General features: G+C 35.1%; 1 protein-coding gene and 2 pseudogenes across 12 annotated transcripts in view; all 3 read right to left on the minus strand.

Moving 5' to 3' along the window:
* Positions 1-23229, minus strand: part of USP49 (ubiquitin specific peptidase 49) — a 75993-nt gene that overhangs the window by 47297 nt on the left and 5467 nt on the right. For 8 of the 12 annotated variants that reach the window (XM_023527592.1, XM_023527591.1, XM_011354606.2 and 5 more), the window contains one exon: positions 4732-4806. The exons of 1 other annotated variant lie outside the window; for it this stretch is intronic. The gene's annotated coding sequence lies outside the window, so the exon portion shown is untranslated. Of the gene's footprint in view, positions 1-4731; positions 4807-7599; positions 7680-9523; positions 9578-10590; positions 10740-23229 lie in introns of those variants that run through there. 3 more of the 12 variants (XM_023527585.1, XM_023527584.1, XM_023527583.1) reach the window with 3 other exon arrangements.
* LOC111736172 lies at positions 10183-10298 on the minus strand (annotated as a pseudogene).
* Positions 14029-14144, minus strand: LOC111736163 (annotated as a pseudogene).

A 23229-nucleotide genomic window follows, 5' to 3' on the forward strand; every position in this document is an offset into this window, starting at 1 on the left:
AGCAAGCGTCTGACATAATTCCTGGTATGTTGCATACACTTGATAATTTACATTAAAACCTGGGCTTCCAGGAAAACATGGCAGAATGAATATACATTTACCTCTTCTCTTCTCGAAACACCAGTAAAATCATAGGAAAGGAGTAAAAAAAGGGCATAAATTCATAAGGACAGAAAGAAAGGGAGAAGATGACACAAAAGCAGATGAGAAATATCATTAAAATTTTAGAATCTGGAAAGTATATCGAGGAATGGAAAATGTAGCAGGCAAGAACATGCAAAACTCAAATGCTGCCCATACCAGGGTGAAATAAACAAGCGAGCTGGTTAGACCTTTAGAACCTGGAAGGGCTTGGGAATGAGAGGTTCCTACACACCTAAGAAGGTGGGTGTAAAGTGTTAGATTAAAAAAAAGTTAGTTGGACACCTTTAAAAGGATCCCTCACAGTTTCCCCCTCCTCAACCCTGAGTAGCCAAATAACTATGTCTTTTCCACTCTGGCAGAAGTCTGGGGTTTTATTTGAACCTTAAATGTTCTGGTCTGTGGTATGTTAGGCACATCTGAGAATGGAGTGCCTGGCAGGTTGCAATGCTGAAAGACAACAGCCATTTGGTGCATTCTGATTAAAAAGCTTCTATCAAACCTTCAATGAAAGAAAGGCCAAAATGCCATCCAATTTAAAAAAAGAAAAAAGAGCTTCTATTAAAGTGTATCTTAAAATTAAAATAATCTTTAGATATATTTTTTGGTCATTCACATTTTGAATGTCAGTATCTTTTCTCATTAATATTCTAATGCTATTCCCAATCGTCTGCATTTGGAAATGGTTGAAGTTGGGGAGTGATATGACAGACATCTAGTCAGTGAGCAGGAGTCTTGATGACTGCATTAGTTAACCTTCAAGTCATTATTAAGTGACAGAGTCTAATGAGCCAAGTAATCTCTTTCTGTATAAAAGTCTATTAAACAAATTACAGGGTCTTGGGAGCAACTCATCAGGCAAGGAATATCTCATACATGTATGAAAAATTTTCTTCAAATAATAGAAAACAATTAGAATAAATTTAATATCACTTGGTATTTAATTTTTTTAGGTTAAATTTCTTGACAAACATGGCACTAACTTTGAAAACAAAACAAGATTAAAACAACTACAATAAGGGTAACTGGACAGGCCCACTTTTATTGCCATATTGGGGTACCATGTAAGATGTGAAAAACCCCAAACCATTTGGTGCCTTTTTTTTAAACAATCAAAAATCACAAAATGTCAAGCAGTTCTCACTCTATACCCTCAACACTCTGCCACTGAGAAATATCAGTTGGTGTTCAAGATCCACAGTGGCTGCCATTAACTCTGATTCCCCTGAAGAGGGAGCTGTGACTAGGACAAAGGACTCAAAGACTGGAACGGAAGCTCCATGAGGATAGAGGTATTTTTGCTTTTATTTTGTTTGCTAACTTATTTCCAGTCCTCAAAATAGGACTGGAACATAGCAGATGCCCAATTAATACCGAAAAATATAAGGCTGTCCCAAAAGGTTCTTTTGGTCCTTCCCAAGTTGGGAGCAACCAACGCAAAGAACAGTTGGCAAGGTTGGTTGGTGTTCCTACTTAACATCAAACCCTCCTTTCTCCTTAAGTCCAGATATCCACAGCTCCCTATAATCTGAAACACATCCTCTAGCACAATTATGAAAAAAGAACAGAATTTTCACTTCCCTAGATTGGGAGACACGGCCTCAATCTATCAGGATGTCACTCGAATCCACACGGAGGTATTATGTGGTGGGCAATGCCCATGACCACTCACAGTCACCCAATCATGAGAGAGGGCATCAAGGCATTCTGACTCATACTGGGGTCACTGGGATGTTCTAATGTAGAATAAACCCAGTGCTTCTCACTGCAAATCTAGTGAGATGAGGGGTCTTATTTTACGTTTTTTTGCAAATCTTTTTAATGTCTGGGTTAAGGAAGACAGCTGGATTCCCCTATCTTATCTCTGCATTCAGTTGGTTGTACATCATGTAGCCTTTGGAAAGCTTCCCTGCATACTTGTAAGCAAGTAATGTTAGTAGTGTTAGGAAAATCATTTTGACTCCTGAAAGAGTCTCAAGGGTCCCTGCACCACCCTTTAAGACACTATTGTAAAAGACAGGTACATTAAGAGCCATAACTTTGATGAACATTCAGAAGGGACTCTCCAACAAGAGAGAGTTAAAAAAGATGGAGAGAGGAAAACATTATGGACTATGTTTAGCCACGCTTCATGGGAAAGTCAAAACATTTTATGTGTACTTGTTGTTACTTTAAATATCGCTTACTCTTTGTACTTTATCATATTTCAAAAGGAATGAATTTCTATTTGAAGAAAAGCAAAGTCAATGTTTCTCTCTGACAAGACAGACCTCAGAACAAAAACCTCATACTATACGTCCTTCCAGTGATATAAATGTCGACTGTTAATGCACATTTACTTTTAGACCATCACTTATAAGTGACATTCTAATTATAAGACCCATAAGTCATCTTTCTCCTGCCTTTTCTTCTCTTGCACAACTTTTTGCTGACTGTCATTCAAATATTACTTAACAAGACAAAAGAACAATTTCCAATGACCAATCAGTTCCAAACTGCTGCACAGTTCAATCTTTCTGTCTGGACGTTTCTCAAAATAGCAGCTAAATGGTAATCTACAAATCAACTCGCTCTAATCCTTCATAAAGAGGTAGTTGGTCCTTAGCTAGGTCCAGGTGACTTCTATCTACTACAAATGATTCATAATGAAGCAAAACAGCTGTATTCATTTAAGTATGGTCAAGAAAAATAATTACTTACAAATAATCATCTCACATCATCATTTTTCCCATACTTAAGAAGATACATGATTTCAAATTTTCCTTTCCACAACCAAGCAAAGCCAGATTAGTTATGGTGACTTTTTCAGGAGATATTTAGCTATACTGTCTTATTTAAATTCATACTCACCTTAGCAAACCTTAAAAGAGTTTATTAACTAGGCCAGCAGGCCCCCGGGTCTGAATCCTTGCAATGTGACTTTGGGCAAATTACTCGATCTGTGCCTTACTTTTCTCAGCTTTTAAAATCAAGATAACAATATATGCTTCATAAGTGGATGACAGGATTAAATGAGATAATGAATAAATGAGTAAAGCACTTAAAACAGAGTCTGACACATAATAAACATTCAGTAAATGTTAACTTGTTTTTGTATATTAGTCTAAAATAGTCGCAGCAGACAGAATAGTCCCTAATAATCTAAGAGAGCCCCAGAACAAGAAGGAAAAAAAAATTAAAAAGAGATGACTGTTTTATTGTCCTTTCTTCTTAAAAAAGGTAATTGTCTGCAATACCTAAGAAAGTGCTGACCAGCCATGGCAAAGATATCAAAGACATTTTCAAAATGATTACAATTCTGTAACATAAGAAAGAAAGAAACTCAAAAGACCTGTCCTTCAAAATAGACTGAAGGATTTTTAACAGAAAATTTGACATATCTATCTAGAAATAAGAGAACAGTGCACCCAACTTTGACAAAAATACTTTTATGGACAGGATGAAACTGCTATAGCCTGAAGATAGCTGTTTATTCATACATACTTGTAAACACCATATACCCTATAAGATATGCAGTAAGAACTGAAAGCGTGTAACTCTGTTCTCACACATAATCTAGCAGAGCGCACTCTGAGAGAAATAAAGCTTGAAGCCAAAAAGACAACTATCATGAAGAAAATTTTAAACCCTTGCCACCAGGTTAACCTCATCCAAGAAGGTTTAACTCTTGGAGTATATTATCTGTGCAGGGTTGGTACATAAACATGTTAACTGGGATACATATGAGAATTATGGTTAACATTTACTGAATACTTACTATGTTCCAGGAATTATTTCAAGTTTTTTATATGGATTAACTAATTAATTCTCAACATGGTTATGATTATAGGCTTTTTATTGTTCCCACCTTATACCTAAGGAATTGATGCAGAGTAATTAACTTGCCCAAATATCAAGTTAACAGTGACTAATCAAAAACAATTTGGCTTTTAAGCCAAAGTTTTTAAACACTAGGCCAAGAAGAAGATTGGGCAAACATGTATCATACACTTATACACTCTGGGAGAGGGCTAAGATTCAGGTAGAGGGCTTTGGTCATCTATGTTTTAAATTACTGACAATGAGAATGTATGGACTTGTGTAATTAAAAAACATTATATCTCATAAATTTAGTCACACCTTTCATTGCACTTTCTGTGAAATTCTATTTGATTACCACCTGACACGCAATCTGCACTTGCCTAATGAATCGGATCCCCATGGTGAGCCTAATAGCAGCTGGCAGTATTTGGAAAGCAAGAAGAAGGGGTGGTTAATTCTGACAGGTCATGACAGATACGTTTTCTATCCAACCACCAGTAACCTTCAAGACCTACCCTAGGCTTGTTTTAGTATGGTTGCTGGCCTCCAGATCCTGTCTTTATCTTCAAATATGGCTGTGTACCCTCTTAGCTTAAGTTAATTCACAGTACTAAAAAATTCACAACAGTGAGAAGGAAGGTGGTGAAAGTTCAGAATGGAGATCAGACAAAGATAGAGACTGACCACTCACCCTAACAGTATGCCAACCTAGGCTACCTATTAGGCCATACATCATGCTATTACAAATAGTTTTAATTAATAACTTTTTATTATAGTTTCATTTCTTACCCATTAAACAAGTTTTTTTCCATCTTCTTCCATATTATTCCACAATCATTGATTAGGTTTTCTCTTTTCTGTTACCTGTGGGGGAAAACAATCTGTAAGGCTGGGCTAATATATGGCGAGAAAAGCAATGTCATGAATCTTATTTATAAATTAAAAAAAAGATCAGTATATTATAAGACAGTTTATGGAACTCTCTACAAGTACTCAAAATTAACACAAAAGAGTGAAAAAAGTTGTGATTTTTTTTTTTTTTTTTAGCTAAGAGCAATCAAAGATTCAGTCACTTATAGACTGATCCATAAATGGAAGTATGAAGGTTTACATCCTGAAAAATCCACTTCTGCATTTGCTTTAGGTTTTAAAGATTGTCTTTGTATATAATCTCAAACTGTCAGAAAAAAATTCATGGTAACAAAAATACTCGAGTATCAAAAGCTAAAATTATTTTTGCGTAAGTGAAATATATAATAATGAAAGATGCCATGAGATGACTCTTCTGTGTTAAGTGGATTCATGCCTCTCAGGTAAGCAGCATACTTCTTTAAAAGCAGCATACATTCTATACACAAGGACATTATATTAGTCAAAGATATCTAGAGTATATGATTTAGATGAATTACATGTATAATCATCTTTTAGGTTTCTGACACTTTATTCAAGAAGCAGGACTCAGTAAGCTTGAGATTAGTACATTGTCAGCTGCCATGTAACAATATGAAAAATCCTGTTTTGTTATCTTAATAACACAAGAATTCCTCTTAGAAGGAACTTTCTTTGTGAAAATATATTCCCTCAGTATGGAACATCTCTCATGTCCACTTCTTCAGGGTGGATGGATCCTTGCTAAATGGCTGTCAAGATCCCAGAATGGTTGTTAAGAGAGGGAAATTATTCTGCATTAGACAAGAGAAAGAATTGTAATTTTATCTCTGAAGAACGAGGAGGAGAGGGAAAGGAAAAGACAAGTCAGTTAAATGGAGCAACGGTGGAATTAGGTAGAGGTGAAGTTCTTAGATCAAGGGAAGTCTGAAAACATTTTGATAATAGTGATGCCTTACAAGAGAAGTTGCATTAATGAAATGTAAGGCTCACCCCACCTCAACTTGGCCTCTTTTCTTTGGTTAGGTGGACTAAACCCACAAATGCCTTGTGCGAATTAGGGCCTTTCTGAAAATCAGAGAAGGAGCCAAGTTTCAGGTCCGAGTGCACCACGGTGTATATCAGAGGCACAAGGCAAGAAAATAGGGCCTAGGAGGCAGAAGCGATTCTAGAAGATAAAACTCAGGAAATGCACAAATGTTTTTAGGAAGAGCTTACAACTTCCATACCTTCTAGGCTGGGGGTGTGAGGTAACCTAATCCAGGAAGCTAAGCTGACATTGTGTGGATGGGGATTTTACATCCATAAAATTTCCCTCTCTCCTATCCAAATAACTCTACTATAAAAACAACAAAAGATTAAAAGTTAACTACATTTAAATTCAAGTTATTTTAATTAATTCTGAATGCTTCCCAAAAGCCTACCACAATAATCATATTAAATAGCACCTAGAATATGTAACTACATGGAGTTTAGGCTTAAAAATTCTATGAAAAAAACTATTAATTTGAAGAGTGATGACTTCAGTAATTATGATGGTGATCTTGAAAACTGGCACAATATCATAAGTCAGCTTAATTCTGAAAACTATTAATAAGACTCCACATGTTCGAATATTTTCTATCTAGATCCCACTTATATCATTTAAACTACTGCAACATACTTTTCTTGAATGGAAGGGGGTGAAATTACAAATATATACATAAAACAAATCACTACAGTGGGTACAAACTAAAAATGTGGATGACATCCCTTTAATGTCATTAGAAATAAGGTCTCAAACATATTCAAGCTTCTCTATTAGTGAAACTTGCTGAACTCTCAGGCTTTTGGTGTCATGCAAGGTAAGAGTACAGATATGGAGTAACAGAGACTGGTTATCATAATGGTATCCACTTACTAACACGAGACCTTATGCAAGTTACTCAACTTCTCTGAGCCTGTTTGCTCATCTATTTCATAGCACTGGTGTAAGGATTGAATGAAAATGCCGGTAAAATTCTAGTATACTACTTGATCCTTTATCTTTCTACCTGTAGTTTAGGTCAATTTTCAGGGCTTGAGAAGGAGAAAATGCATTCTTGAAAACATTAGTCAATTTACTTTTATTCTGCCAAATAGTAGTAACAATAATGATCATGATGATGATGTTGATGATGACAGCTGTTGATAACACTTATATAACCTTTAATGTGTGCCAGACACTCATCTAAGTACTCTAACAGATATTAACTCACTCAAGCCTCACAACTATGAGGTAGGCATTATCTTTATTCTCATTTCATAGATATTGAAACTGAAGGACAAATAAGTTCCACAGATAATAAGTGGTTCAGTTAGGATTCAAACCCAGGTTTCTGCTCTTAAGAAATACTACCACCAAGGACTAACATCAAGGTGACAGTAGCAATGCCCTTTCTTTAAGAGCTCTCTAATATTATGTAGTCAGATAGGGAAGGTTCAGATGGCTTACCAAGTAGAGTAGATCCATATTTTAGGAAAATAAGGCTATCAAAAAATATATTCAAAAAAATAGTTTACATATTTAAAAACTGTTTAAATATTATATATGGTTTGGGAATAAATTGCTTATATTATTAAAAGTTTAAAAAGTTACCCAAGAAAAAATATTAACCAAGATTATACCTTTCTCAGCAAGGTCAGTCACATGGCATATTCCAAAATATATTTATTATCCTATGTTGTATCTTATCTGTAAATACCTTCCCCTGTAAGCTCCTGGAGGACACCAATGGCATCTTGTCTTACTTATGTGAACATTAGTGATGTCTAAAAAGTATCCAGTCCTTACTAGGTGCTTAATACATAGTGATGAAAGAATGAAGAGGCTGGATAATAAACAAAGAAAAAAATTCAAGTCCACTTATTATTTCCATTCACAGTCTAAGGTACTAACACTCTAGGCTTATTTCCCACCACCCATTCACTCCATAATTTTACTGTCAGCAAGGCCTTGAAGAATTTAAGTGTTTTCTTGACCTAACTACATTTTTGGCCTATTCCAATCTGAAAGCTCATGTAGCAAAATGTCTCATAACAGTCTCAATTGTACAATTAATCAGAGGATTCATGCACGAGTGCATGCATGCAACATACTATTATAGCACTTTATGGTTTGGTTCAAAGTTCTTCCATACGTATCTCTCAGGTGTCTTAAGGCAGCCCTGAGAATAGACAAGGCAGGTGTGATAATCTAGGAAGCTACCTAATGCTGATGGTTTGGGAACAGAAACATATTCTCATTGTCATTGCCAAAGAACTAATATATCTCAGGATGTGAATTAGATGCTTTCTCTGCAATTGGTAAAAAATCTAACAAAATGACATATTTTTAAGTTTAACCAATGTCATAAGTAATTTTTTTAAATCATAAATAATCAGTCATGTCTAAACAAAGTAAAAATAGGCCAAAAGCCTTGGAAGATACAAATGCAGAGAGAATTACCACAACTAAATAAGGAAAAAATTTACATTCATCCACAACTAAAGAAAGAAACCTCACATAAACTTTTAAGAAGACCACAATTAAATCTCTCTTGGCTGCTAAATTTGGAAGCCCAATAAAGACTGGTGGAAAGAGAGAGAGCTAGACTAGGTACCAGGAAGCCTGTGGGTGGGTCTCAGTCTATATTCTCCCACTGAAGTCCCACTCGAATTCAAAATTCTAAAGTTTTGGGCGTATTTCCCACAACAAATAACAATGCGAAAAAGAAATATGTAACACCTTACATTTCAGTCCACAGCATGGACAGCATATAAACAAAGACTCAAGATCTGCTGACTTTACTGTTCTATGACTTTGCGTTATTAGTTTGCCATGGATTTTTCCCATTAATGGCTCTGAATAATGATTTAAGTTCAAATTCAGAACCTCTGCACAGAAACTGCAAAACAGACAGACTTAAGATTTTCTGTGAAACACAAAGATTGCATTTACACCCTCTGACGGTGGTTCAGAATAATCTGGATGGTAAAATTCAAGTTTACTTGGCAAGCGAATTGACTTATTATAAGCTGTTCATTAAAATGCTTTATCACCATTAGCAGAAGTGTAGCCCATGGGTTTACGAAGCTCTGTGATATAGTATACGTGGAATGACAATCTAGACTGTGAGCTTCCTAAGGACAAAGATTGTTTCTCATTCATCGTGTCCCACTGTCTTTACCATGTTGTTTGAATAGATCACTGATAGAGGATCCCCTCTTATAAATTTAAATTTATCACAAATTTTACTTCTTTAGTGACATGCTTTCAAACTTTTATAAAGTAATTTTAATTAAAAACTTCACATGGCATTTACCACGACAAACTGTAATTTTATCATCTCTCTACATGCACATTTTTATATTGGAACGAAATATTTCCCCACTGTCTTAGCCTTCTTAAATAAAAACAATCTGGGATCAATATAATGATGTGTAAGAGACCCAGAATCTCAGGCTGAAAGAGGTCAAGCCCTGCATTAGAGATTTTCTTCCCTAAATGCCTATATAATGATTAGGATCAAAAAGGCTTTCGGAATCCACCTGCCTTTTTGATTGACTTCCATATCTAATAAGATACTAGATGGGTCTGTTAATTTATAAGGAGCATAAGAACATGAGAAAGTTTAAAAAAGCCTTAGGTTTAGAATCAGAAAACTTGGGTTTAAGCCCCAGGTTATCTACTTACGAGCAGTGTGACCTTAGGGAACTCATAAACGCCTTGGGACCTCTATGTCCTCACCTATAAATGGATATAAAATCAGCTCTGCTCCCTTTCAAGGGTGCTGTGAAGATCAAATAAGAAAATGTGTGTGTAAGTGCATTGTAAACTGACAAGAGCTTCACAAGGGTTAGCTATTCTTTCCTTGCTACCAAAGAAAGCAAAGACTTTAGATCATTGCTCTGGTGAGAAAAGACATTGATATTCAAACATTCCATGGAGTTGGGGGGCATGCAGGGATAAAAGAGCCTGATCATTCAGGTATAACTCAAGAATACAAAATGTGTTTGGTATCTGGGTCTTCATTTTAGTTGAATAATATCCCGGTCTTAACCAACAGCTTAATAACAGCTTAAAGAATATAAGACCTTAGCCAGATAGGAGATTCCTTCTCGTCAAAAAAGAAAATGACCTAAAAACATAATATGCTTGCATTCTCCCTAATCATCCAAGATACATACATGCAAACAAAAGCAATACCAAATTCCATTTATTTTGTAGAGCAGCAGCGTTAGTCACAAAATAACCTTCCATATAGCATAGAACAGAGTGGCTATTTCGTCACTGTACTTAAATATAATCCTGCCTTTTATTCTTATTTATTTTTTCATTATTATTATTATTTATGCCTACAGCACCTGGTCTTCCCAAGTGGTCTCCTATCCAAGTACTAATCAGGCCTGACCCTGCTTAGCTTTCGAGATCAGACATCGGGCTTGTTCAGGGTGGCATGGCCGCAGACCATGGACTATGGCTCCACTGGGGCACAAACCCAGGACCTTCTGCATGTAAAGCAGACATACTAACCGCTACACTATGAAACCACATCCTAATCCTGCTTTTTATACTCCCCACATATTTTATTAATTGATAGAGTTCAGTCTGCCAACATACATTCAAACCATTTTTAAAATATTAATTCTATCATTACAAAGCACATTTATAAATACTATACAACAATTTTGTCAGCACAGAGAGGCAATTTTAATGGGAAGAGAACATTTACGAACATTTATTATACTACTACTACATACCATGCTGTGTGAGGTGATTTCACATATATTCGCTTAGTTAATTCTCACAATGAGGTAGGTGTCAGTAGCATTTTACAGATGAAGAATGGATACTCAAATTGGTTATTAAATGACTAGACCAGAATCACACAGCAAGAAAACAGCGGTGCCTAGACCCAAAATAATTGCTTTGAATTAGTGCAATTCCAGCAACCCTACATCAGTTCAAACATGAGGTTTATTTAAGTACAGTTTTATGCCGTGGTAGAATTTAGTTAGCAGTTAGCAATATCTTGAGACATTTTACATGCCTTTTTGTAGAAGATGCTGAGCTGTAAATCAATATCTTCTAGAGAAATAGTTTCTAATTTAAAAAAAAGACTTGTCATTATAGCTAGTTGTTTTCAGAGAAAACACTGCAAGGGAAACATTAATTCACTACATAGAGTCAATATCTGTCTTTTAAAGAAGTTATCTCTTGAAGATCATATCTAAACAAGTGTCAAAAAATTCTTGTGTAATTTTTCAATATTTTCAATAAGAATTTGGAAAATGTTATATTAGAAAAATGCTTCCTATAACCACAGCTCTTTTAAAAATTAAAGTATGTTAACTCTAACCTAAATATCACTATACATCACAGGTCCCCAACCCCTGGGCCACAGACCGGTTATTGGTCCATGGCCTGTTAGGAACCTGGTTGCACAGCAGGAGGTGAGCGGAGGGCAAGCAAGCGAAGCTTCATCTGTATTTGCAGCCACTCCCCAGCGCTAGCATCACCAACTCAGCTCAGCCTCAGATCATCAGGCTTTAGATTCTCACAGGAGTATCAGTCCCTGGTGCCAAAAAAGGTTGGGGACCGCTGCTATACACTGAATTACAAATATGATATTGTTGGTTTTCTCTGAAAATTCCCATTAAAAAAACTAATACTTATTTAAAAAAAAGAAAAACATTTTAGAGGGGCTCTGAAATAGACAACAGTAAAGATATAATAAGGTTTCAATAAATTGATGGACTATATATCTGTGCAATGCAATGAGAAGCTAAGAGTGTTTGGGTAAGATCTAAAGCCTGTAGAACTTTCCAATAAATGCTTCTAACAGAAAAAATATAGAGCTTGATGGCTACACTGCTATCTGGTTACAGTATTCAAGATACAAAACAAATGCAGATCATAAAGATTTAAAATTGTATCAAATTATAAAACAATACCCTAATTAGGTATAATAATTAAGAGAGCAGGTTTAGGAGCCAGATTGGCTGGATTAGAATCCCAGTGGGATCCAATTCTTAACTCCATGCTTCTTTTCTATCTATCTCACAGATGCTGGGGAGTTACAATGTATTAAGTGCTCAGAAGAATAAATGGCATAGAGTAAGTGCTCAATAAATGTTACTTATTATTTTTCTAGTATTACCTTGTGGGGAAAAAAAAAAAAGGAAACCCTTATAAGTTGTTGGTGGGAATATAAACTGGTACGGCTGCTATGGAAAACAATATGGAGTTTCCTAAAAAAATTATAAATAGAACTACTATGCGATCTAGCCATTCCACCTCTAGGAATACAACTGAAGAAAACAAAAACACTAACTCAAAAAGATTTATGTACCACAGTGTTCACTGCAGCATTATTTAAAATAGCCGAGCTATGGAAACAAAATAAGTGTCCATCAATGGATGCAAAGATAAAGAAAATGTGATACATACACAATGAACTACTACTACTCAGCCATAAAAAAAAATAAAAAAAATCTTGCCATTAGCAAAAATATGAATAGACCCTGAGGGTATTATGCTAAGTGAAATAAGTCAGAAATAAGTATTTGTCTTTACAAATACCAGGTGATTTCACTGATAGGTTGCAACTTAAAAAACAAACAAACCAAGAAAAACAAACAAAAATCTATACACACAAGCTCATAGATAAAGAGAACAACAGATGGGTAGTTTCCAGAAGAGGGGGTGGGAGAGGAGGTGAAATGGTTGAAAGAGATCAAAATCTATAAACTTCCAGTTATAAAATAAATTAGTCATGGGAATGTAATGTACAACATGGTGACTATAGTTAATAATATTGCATTGCATATTTGAAAGTTGCTAAGTGTAAATCTTAAAAGTTCTTATCAGAAGAAAAAAAATGTTTTTGTAAATTATGTATGATGACAAATGTTAACTAGACTCACTGTGGTGATCATTTCATAGTATATACAAATATTGAATCATTATGCTGTACACCTAAAACTAATATAATGTTATCTCAATTATGCCTAAATAAATATGTAAAAAGACTGAAGGCCTTTCATCATTGAGCTATTTTGCTTTCAAGTTTAGAATTTAAAACATAATAAAGAGAAGCAAAATCCTTACTTTCTTGATAATAGTCAGGACAGTGGTTAACCTAAGGTGAGGCATAAGATCACACGGGGAACTTTTACACTCATAAAATGTTTACTCTAGCTTTTGTTTTACAAGTCTTTAAAATGTACACAAATTTTAAATATGTGTTTCACATATATCATATTTCACAATAAAAAATAAAAATTAGAAAAAATAAAAAATACATTTCTAAAGCATAATGAGAAAGCATTATTTAACCTTAGAAGAGGGAACGAGAAAAAAATGCTCTATGATTCTGAGTGTTCTAGGTTACTTCAGATTATGTCGGCAACAGCTTAGCTCAGTCATGGAAAAATTTCCATTGGATTCTACTCAATCCCAAGAGACATTATTTTTCTGTGTCAGTCAGCTGTTATAAAGCGTATCATTGGTTCACTGGAAGCACCTCCTAATGACCATGAAATCTGAAGGCTGTAAGAATCTCAGAGAGCTTCTCTTCCAACATGTTCACTTCCAGATAAGGGAACATTAGACTCCTTAGCTTCCAAAGAGGTTTTCCCTGCTCTGCGCTCAGCTGTTATTACTAGCTACCAATGTGACACAAAGGAAGGGGCTGAGCCCATTCTTTCAATTGCCTCATAATAGTGACCAGAGAAAGGTGAATTTATACCAACCGCCATGAATCTGTCAAAAGGCAAATATGTAATCCAAAAAATGCTAAAAACTACCGAGGAATCCAGTGCCTTGGTCAAAGAAGGCAGTCTATAGATATGTGTGTAAGTAATTTTATCCAAAAGTATAAAGCAGAATTTCTCCCCCAAGGATTTTACATATAAATTCTATATTAACAAAGAATTCAGTAATGTTCTGGGGCAAAATGTACAAAATATAGGAAGGAAGGAGAAATAAGACAAAAGGTTTGTGCAATATGGGGTAAAATTCAGGAAGGGGTCTTAGAAAAAAAGAACTGAGAACTGAAATTTGAAAAACCAGTAGAGAAAACATTCTAGGATTTCTCCAAAGAAACCTGTTGACATTTCTACAGCGCCTGCTGCCCTTTTCCACCTTATTAGGCATACTAATTTTTCCTAAATAATTTTTTTTATTATTATTATTTATGTCTATAGCACCTGGTCTTCCTTGGTGGTCTCCCATCCAAGTACTAACCAGGTCTGACCCTGCTTAGCTTCCGAGATTAGACATCGGGTTTCTTCAGGGTGGCATGGCTGTAGACCATGGACCTTGGCTCCACTGGGGCATGAACCCAGGACCTTCTGCATGTAAAGCAGACATGTTAACTGCTACACTATGGAACCAGGTCCAAGTTCTAAATAATTTTACCTGCCATAATTATATTCAGAGAGAATTTCCACCTTCCCCAGAGAACTTTTGGAACCCACTGAGAAGAGAACAGTAGGAAGAAAAAAGAAACCATATAAATGCTCAGTATAAATTTTTCAAAACAGAAATATCTTGAAATAGTAAGACACAAATTTTCTCAAGTTTAAAGTTCACCAAAATAAAACTAGACAGTCTATAGATATGTGTATAAGTAATTTTATTCAAAAGTATAAAGCAGGATTTCTCCCCCAAGGAGAACAGAAATAGGAAGAAAAACATTTTTTAAAAAAACTTCATGACTACAACCTAAAGCCTATACTAGATTAAAAGGACATTTGGGTGACATAAGCAGTGGATAGAGGGCTCATATTTCCAGTTACTTTAATGAGAATAGAACCATACTGGTAAGGAAAAGAACACTGGAGAAGACTTAGTTCGAGTTCTAGACAGATAAGTGAACATAAGTAAGCTGCTTCTGCTCTCTGGGTCTCAATTCCCACATCTGTAAAAGTAACATTTAGGTAACTAAATTTCTCTTATTCTGTCTGTAAACTTCATAAAGTCATTCTCTTACAGCAAGCTATAGGTTGGCATTAATCCATGAAGGTAGCAAAAAACAAATGAATTTATATCCTGTATAACACTGCTATTATAGCAAAATTTTGCAACTGCTGTAAGTAAACCACCTATTAAATCTTGTGCTGAAACAGGGCATCAAAGAAATAAGCTTGAATTTTCAGTTGAAACATGATGCACTGAATATCCGCTTTTACCTCTGCCCTCTCCATAACTCCACTAAAATGGCATTAGAAACAAAATCCACAAGGATGAAGAATAAGAAACAACTACAACAAAGTTTTTGGAAGCTGAAAAGCAAATGGATAAGTTATTTGATTTAGCAGAACAAAGAAAGCAAAAGCTAAGAGCATGTTAAGCGGAAGCTCAAAGCAAACTGTGAACTGTGGTAAGATACACCAGAGAAGCTCAGAATGCCTCTAAAAGTGGAGACAGCAGGCAGGGCTGAAAAAAGGAGAAGAGGGTGAAAATTCTATCCCAAGATTCCCATCCCAACTCTAAGCAGCCACTGGTCAGAGGATAGGAAGTTTGTTCTCGGGAAGCTAAAGAGACTGTGGACCACAGGACAACTAGGGGTGGCCCTATCAGTCTAAAATGATGAAGATTAATGGAAAGCTGATATCCTCAATGGTTAATATCCCCATCTCTTTCCCCACTCAGCTCCCCAAATGTTGCAGCCAGGCATGTAAGCCAATGATTGGAGCATTGTCTCTGAGGAAGAACCTGGCCAAGAGAAAAACACCTACAAATACTGACTGCTAGAGGTAACCCCCTCCCCCCAAAAAGTTGGGTCCCTGGCTAATTACCTTATAACGGAAGACAACCAGTTAACTCTTCGAAGCCCCCACTCTGGAAAATTCAGCTTTCAGTTTTTCAGCGGCTCTTTCTGGAATATGAGTAAGATAGCCAAGGCTATACATTTAAGAAAATTCCCTAAATGAAAGACCAAAACAAATAATCAAGTAAAGGTATTTTAATGAAAGAGATGGGAGAGGAAGCCAAAGAAATTTTTAAAAATTATAATTAACATATTCAGAGAAAAGCTATTTCATTCATAAAACAAAAATAGAAAACTATTAGAAAGCAACATTCAAAGAAAAAAGCTCTTGAAAATTAAAAATAGGATAGCAAAAATATAAAACTTATTAGAAGAATCTGAAGATGAAGTTCAAGACATCTTCCAGAAAATAAAGAGACAAAAAGATGAGAAATAGAAAAGATGGCAAAATTAAAGGACCATCAATCCATAAATTTCAAATACAAACGATAAGAGTTCCAGAAAGAATAGGAAAACTGGGGCAAAGGGAGAAGGGGGAAGTTGGTTAGAATTTAAGAATTCAAAAAGATCCCCAGAACCGAAAAAATTGAAAAAGCCCTCAGTGTGCCCAAGCACAACAGATAAAGTAAGGCCCACAGTGAGCCAGGCAGATTATCATAAAATTTCAGAACATCAGATAAGATCCTAAAAGCAACCAAGGAGGAAAAAAAAAATCAAGAATCAGAACACCATCCAGACTCTCATTAGCAACAACAGAAGCTAGAAATCAAGGGCAATGCCTGTTAAACTCAGAGAAAATACTCTCCGATCTAGAATTCTGTATCTAGGGAAACTACAAATCAATTACAAAAGAAAATAAAGACATTTTCATACACGCAGATTCACAAACAAATTTACATCCCATGCTCCTTTTTCTTAGGTACTTTCTGGAGAAACTGATTAATTAAAGTGTAAACAATAAAAAAGGAAGGTATGGGGTCCAGGAAACATGGGGTCCCAACATAGGGAGGTGAAGGAAATACCTAGGATATGTGAGAAGGCAGATTCCAGGAAGACAGCTATGTAGGTCTAGAGAACAACCTGTACAGATTTTTAAAAAGAGCAGTCTAAGCCTACTGTTAGGAAAATGGCATTAAATACCAAAAGAAACAGCTCAAAGAATGAAAAATGAAGGTAGCTGGAGAGGCAGAACAGTGGGGAGGGAAAAAGCAAGTGGTATACTTTTTATGCTCTATAAAAGGCTTAGCATTGATAAATATTAAATTTTAAAAGATTCTTGAAAGGTTAAAAAGGATGTTTTAAAAGTACATCTAAAAATAAGATTTTCCAAGCAAGATTTCTGAGAAAAAATAATAATGAGAGAAAAAAAATTTTCAACGCAGAGTAATAGCAAAGTATTTGGAAAACTACATCTTAGCACAGAGTGTGAGTTTGTTTGAAGAAAATTAAGAGCAGGAAAAAATGTTTTGCTGATTGATAATTACTCAAAAGCCATAACCACAATACCAGCAAAAAGAGAAAAATGAAAGAAAAAATTTTAACATATTATGTTGTCATTGGGAAAAGTTCATGATTCATGACATGAATCACGTCACAAATTAAATTTCCTTTTTCACTCAGTCAAGCAAATACCAAAGTCAACAGAACCAATTGATTGCATCACATTTTAGTCAGAAATAAAACACTTAAGAAACTGTATTGCTTCCTCAGAAAAGGAAAGCATAAATACTGTAAATCTGTTGGAACAAGGAAAAAAAGCATTCTGAGTCATCACTCATCCTTTCCTGTAGACTGAACAAACAGCAATGGGATTCATGTGCAAGTCTGAAACAACTGCTGCCCAACTTTTTCTAAGACCCCAAGAAATGACGTCTCAATAAGGAATTATGCTTTTCTCTATCCCCGCTTTACAAATTAAAATATCTATATTTTCTATTGCCCTTTACAGAAAAATGGGGAATATAATATAGTACTTGTATATCATATTTAATATCATCTACTTAATAGTCAGTGACTGTTACGACCATGCTCACTGATCAAGTGTTGCGCTCTTCATGGACAGGCAGAGGCGATGCCTGCTATTTACTCAATTTTACATCTAGGGAGACTGCAAATGGGGAAACAACTGATTTTTTTTTTTAATATATATAATCTCCTACTGATTTTTGTCCAGAGGACATTTTTAAAAATCTAATGTGATGAAGCATTTTCCAACCAAATCTATTCTGGTAAAAACATTTGTTCTCAATTTTCAGCATAAATGAAGACAATGAGAACAGATTAACAAGGTAACTGGTTTAATTGTAGCATACTTTATAGATTTCAAGTTGCATGCTTAAAAATATGTTTTATCATTTCTTGCAATCAGGAAGAAAACAATACTTTAAGCGTCTACATAAAGTCTGATGTTCTTCTCTTTTTGAAGTTTGAGAAAATACATTAATATCTTACAAAATATAATGCATAACCAAAAGTTTCTCCAGGTTAAAAAAATAAAATACTATGTTTATAGTTTAATGCTTATTTCACGAAGGGAAACAGCTAACTAGAATATGAAATGCTCAAACTCACTAGTAATTAGACAACATAAATTAAAATGAGACATAATTAAATGGCAAAAATTAGAAATGAGGACAGTATCAAATGTTGGGGTAGTGGAGAATGCAATGCCTGTGGGGTATACACTGATACAATCATTCAGGAGCCTGACAATACTTATACCACAATGCCACTTCTTAGTCTGTATCCCAAAGAAATTCTCAAACACGTCTATATTGGACATGTACAAGACTGTTTATTGGGAGCATTGTTTACGGTAGCCTAGGCATCCATCACCATGGGAACGGACACACACCACGGAATACTATGCTGCAGTTAGGACCAATTAGCTAAATGTACATCCAAAAACACACATAGGTCTTAAATCTGTGCTGGGTGAAAAAGTAAAAACCAGAGCGAGATCAAAAGAATTTTTATAGGGATTCTATATTTTACAGAATTCTACAGTCAAAAATTCTAAAACAGTGCACCATAATGAACAATTTTGGAATTAAAAATACATATACAAAAAAAGTCACCGAGTATTTTACAAAGATGCACACAGAATCAACAACATATAGCAAACACATTAGAGAGGGTGCTTTTGAGGTGGGAAAGGAAATTGGGCACGGGAAGGGTACTGAACAGACGGCTTTTATACACCAATGCTAGACTGTTCCCAAGTCACAGAGTATGAAGTCCAAATTCAGAGTACTTATCATTCATGCATACATTAAATTATTCAATAAAAATTTATTGAACACTTCAAGTGCCAAGTACTATGCTTAAATATAAACTTTTCTTGTTATTCCTGAAGGCTTTTTTAAAAAAAATCTCAAAAAGATGTTTTAAGATACATTTTAACTGCAAGTAGAAGAGAAAAATAATTTACATTAGAATATATACACAATAAAGTGAGAAATTCATCATCTTAAAATAAATTAATTTAATTTTTCATAGTATAAAAATTTATTTTTTTCATCACATATATACCTTAAAGTTCTTTAAATGCCAAACTTAAATAAAAAATTGAAATATAAAAGAACTCTAAAGCCTTACAAAATTACATTGTCACATCTCAGTCTACAACATCTTTTATCATGGCTCTCAGTGGTGAAACAATTTTTTTACAAAGAAATTTTTTCTACTTTATTTGTTCTACGAAATTTTCCCCCAAAAGATATTTCAACTGCTCAGAAACACTTCTCACCAGATTTCTGTTTTCTAAAAGATTTCACAAGCTGGCTGCTGGCTGCCAATGTAGGTGTTACAGCTAATATGCTCATTTTACTGTACTGCTAACAAAAACTGATTAACACATTTGGTGCAAAGTGAAATATCTATTCCACATCTCCTAGGCACAGAAAATAATGTTTCCCCCCCAAATTACCTGTTCCCCTCTTTTTTTACAAACTCCAATTGTTAACTAGTATACATAATATTAAACAAAACCAATAGTAACTTGTAGGACATCGTATTTCTAAAGCTCTAAAACTGTAATTCTTCAGTATTTCAGATTTTGATATTAAGTGTTAGTAGATGGGAGGATCAAAGGTGAAAAATAGGAATGGCTAGGCCAACCATCAATACTACTGGAAAAACCCAAGCTATGTGATCTGTCAGTGGGGTCAGCAGAATCATCACTGCACATAATAAAAGATAATAATTTATTCAGGCTTACAAAAGATAATGTATTTTCATTCAGTAATAATAGCTAACACTGAGCACTTAATATGTGTCAGTCACAGTTCTAAACATTTTATATACGTTATTTAATTAGTCCTCACTACAATCCAATGAACTAAGTACTATTATTGTCTCCATTTTACAAATCATTTTTCAAATCAAATGCAGGCCTTTCTCATTACCTTTAAAACCTCCACCAAATGGCTTCGACTTCCACTCTATCCCCTCTTTTTGCCATTCCAGTACTCATTTCTGACTCAAAAGCTTGAGTCAGACTCAAAAGCTTGAGTCAGAAATGAGTACTGGAATGGCAAAAAGTATCTCACATGAATGGAGCAGTTCTCCGGCCAACCTCCTCTTTCTCCTTCACTACTATACAAGATTTCTTCATGAAGATGTTCTCAGTTAATCACTTCCTCACATGCTTATTAAACACTATAGAAGTATACAGAGTAAAAAGTGACCACCTCCTCCCCAAAAAGTGGCTACCTCCTCAATAACGGTCTTAACATTTTATAAAAATAGGAATATTCCATACTTATTTGTTCTCAATTGTGACTATTTAAAATAACAATGGACATATTTCTATATCGTCGAATAGAGATCCACTACATTCTTAACAGCTTAGTGATAGTATTCCACTGTGTAAACCGATCATACGTTATTTAACCAGTCCCTAAATGATGGATTTCATTTTTTTTTTTTTTTTTTTTTGCTATAACAAACAATCCTATAAAGAAAAACTCTGTACTTGTAGTTTTCGTGCAAGTGTATGAATATATCTGTAGGACAAATTTTTAGAAGTGGAATTAGTGGGTCACATGGTATACACATTTTAAATACCAATAAACTCTAAGAAAACTTACATTCCCACCAACAGTGTATGAAACTTCTCTATATCCTCATCTACTACTATCACCAACTTGTTTAATCTTTCAATCTGATAGGTAAAAAGTGGTAAGTATGTTTTATCTTATATTTATTTAAATGATTAAGATTCCTGAATTTATATCTTAAATAGATTTTGAATTTATTATTAGTTGTAGGTTAAGCTGAATTGCCTGAGGAGGGAAAAATATTCAAGAGGCACATTAGCAGTATAACTGGGGAAACTGGTAATGTTTAACCAATTAGAGATTTTAGCGTGAAGTAGACAATAAGGCCAACCACAAATGAGTTTAATCATTTCATTAAAGCACGCTCACCTTTCACTTGAAATGCACTGTTATCAATTCAAGCTGTGCCATATATTTTAGAAATGTTTCTTTTAAAAGAGTATAATCAATTCTATAGTCATGTATTCACTGTCTCACCTTTACTTACTCGTAACACTCCTTCATATTAGTCCACTTTGATGACATTTTACTTTTTTGTTGCTTATTAATCTGCTCTTCGACCTCTTTTAGATGTTAAAGCATGAGAATATAATTAGCATCTAGCCAAGAACTTCCAAAATAACTAAGACAATTGATATAGATAGTTGTATGAGAACATAGCAAAGGAGTAAAGGTGAGCAAAACACTAATAAAGCCCCAAAGACTCTAAAAACGCTTATATAAATGAGATGTCCTCTGTTTATCAGTGCTGATTCGCTGTCAAAGGCTAGATGTCTTTGATCATAATGTTATTAGTAGTGAAAGCTGAACTGAACTATTCCCACATTTCCTTACCTAATATTCTTTGTGACCACCTCCAGGAAACAGTTTTTGTTAGGGGGACTCTAAGCAGCTCTAACAGGAATTTTGACCTTATTATCCTAAGAAATCAGTATCTATTACTGCAAAAATAAGTACTACAAATTACCTAGCACTCTAGAAAGGTTTTGGCTCAAAATTGATAAATCAGTAAACCCACCTTTCCCCTACTTTCAATTCTCAATTAAAATTTATATTCCTTTCTAAACAAACTGATCCTTATTACTTTAATTCAAAGTCAAAAGCTGTTGCTACTTTAATATGACCCCGTGGCCTATTCCAAGTGAGCGCATGACAGATACTACACATCATCTTTCCCATGTTAGAGACTGAAAGAGAGAGAGCAGGGGGCAGGAAAGAACAGAACACAAAGGTGACAAAGTGCTAAAGCCAAGCTATAAATTATCTTTTGGTCACTCACGGCTATATTTTGCAAAAGCTGACACAAAGGTTGGGCCTATCCTCTCTTTGGAGAGATACGAGTGTCATATAAAAGCATCTTCCTAACTCACTAGTGATAGTGCTGCCCTCCCACCCCTCACATAACGTGCCCAGTAAAAGAAGGACTGCTAGATTCTAAAGACAATGACAAGAAGCTCTATATTCTGACAATGGGAGGGAGCAGTGAAGACCAGATTTCTGGGCTGTAAACTATGCCAGACTGACCTGCTAATCCTCCCCAAATCCCACAACGTTGTTGTGGGGGTGGGGACAGAATGGAAAATAGTCCAAAGTTGAATCAAGGACAGTTGCTCTGGATTACAGGAGGTCATGACATTCCTATTTGAATGGTGGGGCGAGGCGGCAGGGCAGGGGCAGGGCATATACAAAAACCTGTCCATTTATAAAAACACAAAAATAAATTTTAGCCCTGATCCTTCTGATGTGCTAACCAACATCTGCCCCCAATCATTTGCCAGCCTAGGCTGCACGGAAGGCACAGAGTAGCAGGCATTTTCACACAGTGAGGTTGGAAGAGATGCTACTAGAGTGTAAATTACTAATTAGCTCAATAGAAGACAAAGAGAGAAAATACCTGTCACAGAATGCTGTTTACAACATGACATATAATAAAAACAATTCTGAAAATTTCAGAAGAGTGCCTTACTTTTCAGACTTCTATTAACATGTAAATGGCAAAGGAACAATATTATAGTCTTTAAAAACTGCCCATGCCTCAGCCTCAATAATGCATGACTGAGAAGAATGCTTTCTAAATAATTTGTAATTTTCTCATCCTTATGAAAGCAAAGTGTTTTTAATTATTACAATCAGCTCTAATAAGGAGCTATATTTCATCACTTTGATGATCACTTAAAGGTGGGGGGAGAAGTGCAGTATTTTACATTTGTTAGAATATAGCTAATAGTCCTTTCACTAAAATGGGACAGGCCTCATTGTGTATGTTGCACCTTTATCAAAAGGACAGGCTATCATATTAATAAGACTGAGGATGAACTGGAAGGTGGCAATGGGGATGCAATAGGTTAAATCTCCTTATACAACAGACTCCTAAAATGTAGGTTATTTTGAGGGAGGTAATAAGGGTGTTGCATATTTATATTCATTCCCATACTGTAAGGCAAACCCATTTGTATTAATTGCAACCAGTATTCTTAAGGCATGACATTTTGCACTTAGATCTTTCCAGCTCTTTGAAACTACATAAGGATCTTCAAAATATACATGTCTTACTCAAGGCGTTG

The sequence above is a fragment of the Pteropus vampyrus genome, unplaced genomic scaffold (genome assembly GCF_000151845.1).
Source record: "Pteropus vampyrus isolate Shadow unplaced genomic scaffold, Pvam_2.0 Scaffold18, whole genome shotgun sequence".
Lineage (NCBI taxonomy): Eukaryota > Metazoa > Chordata > Mammalia > Chiroptera > Pteropodidae > Pteropus > Pteropus vampyrus.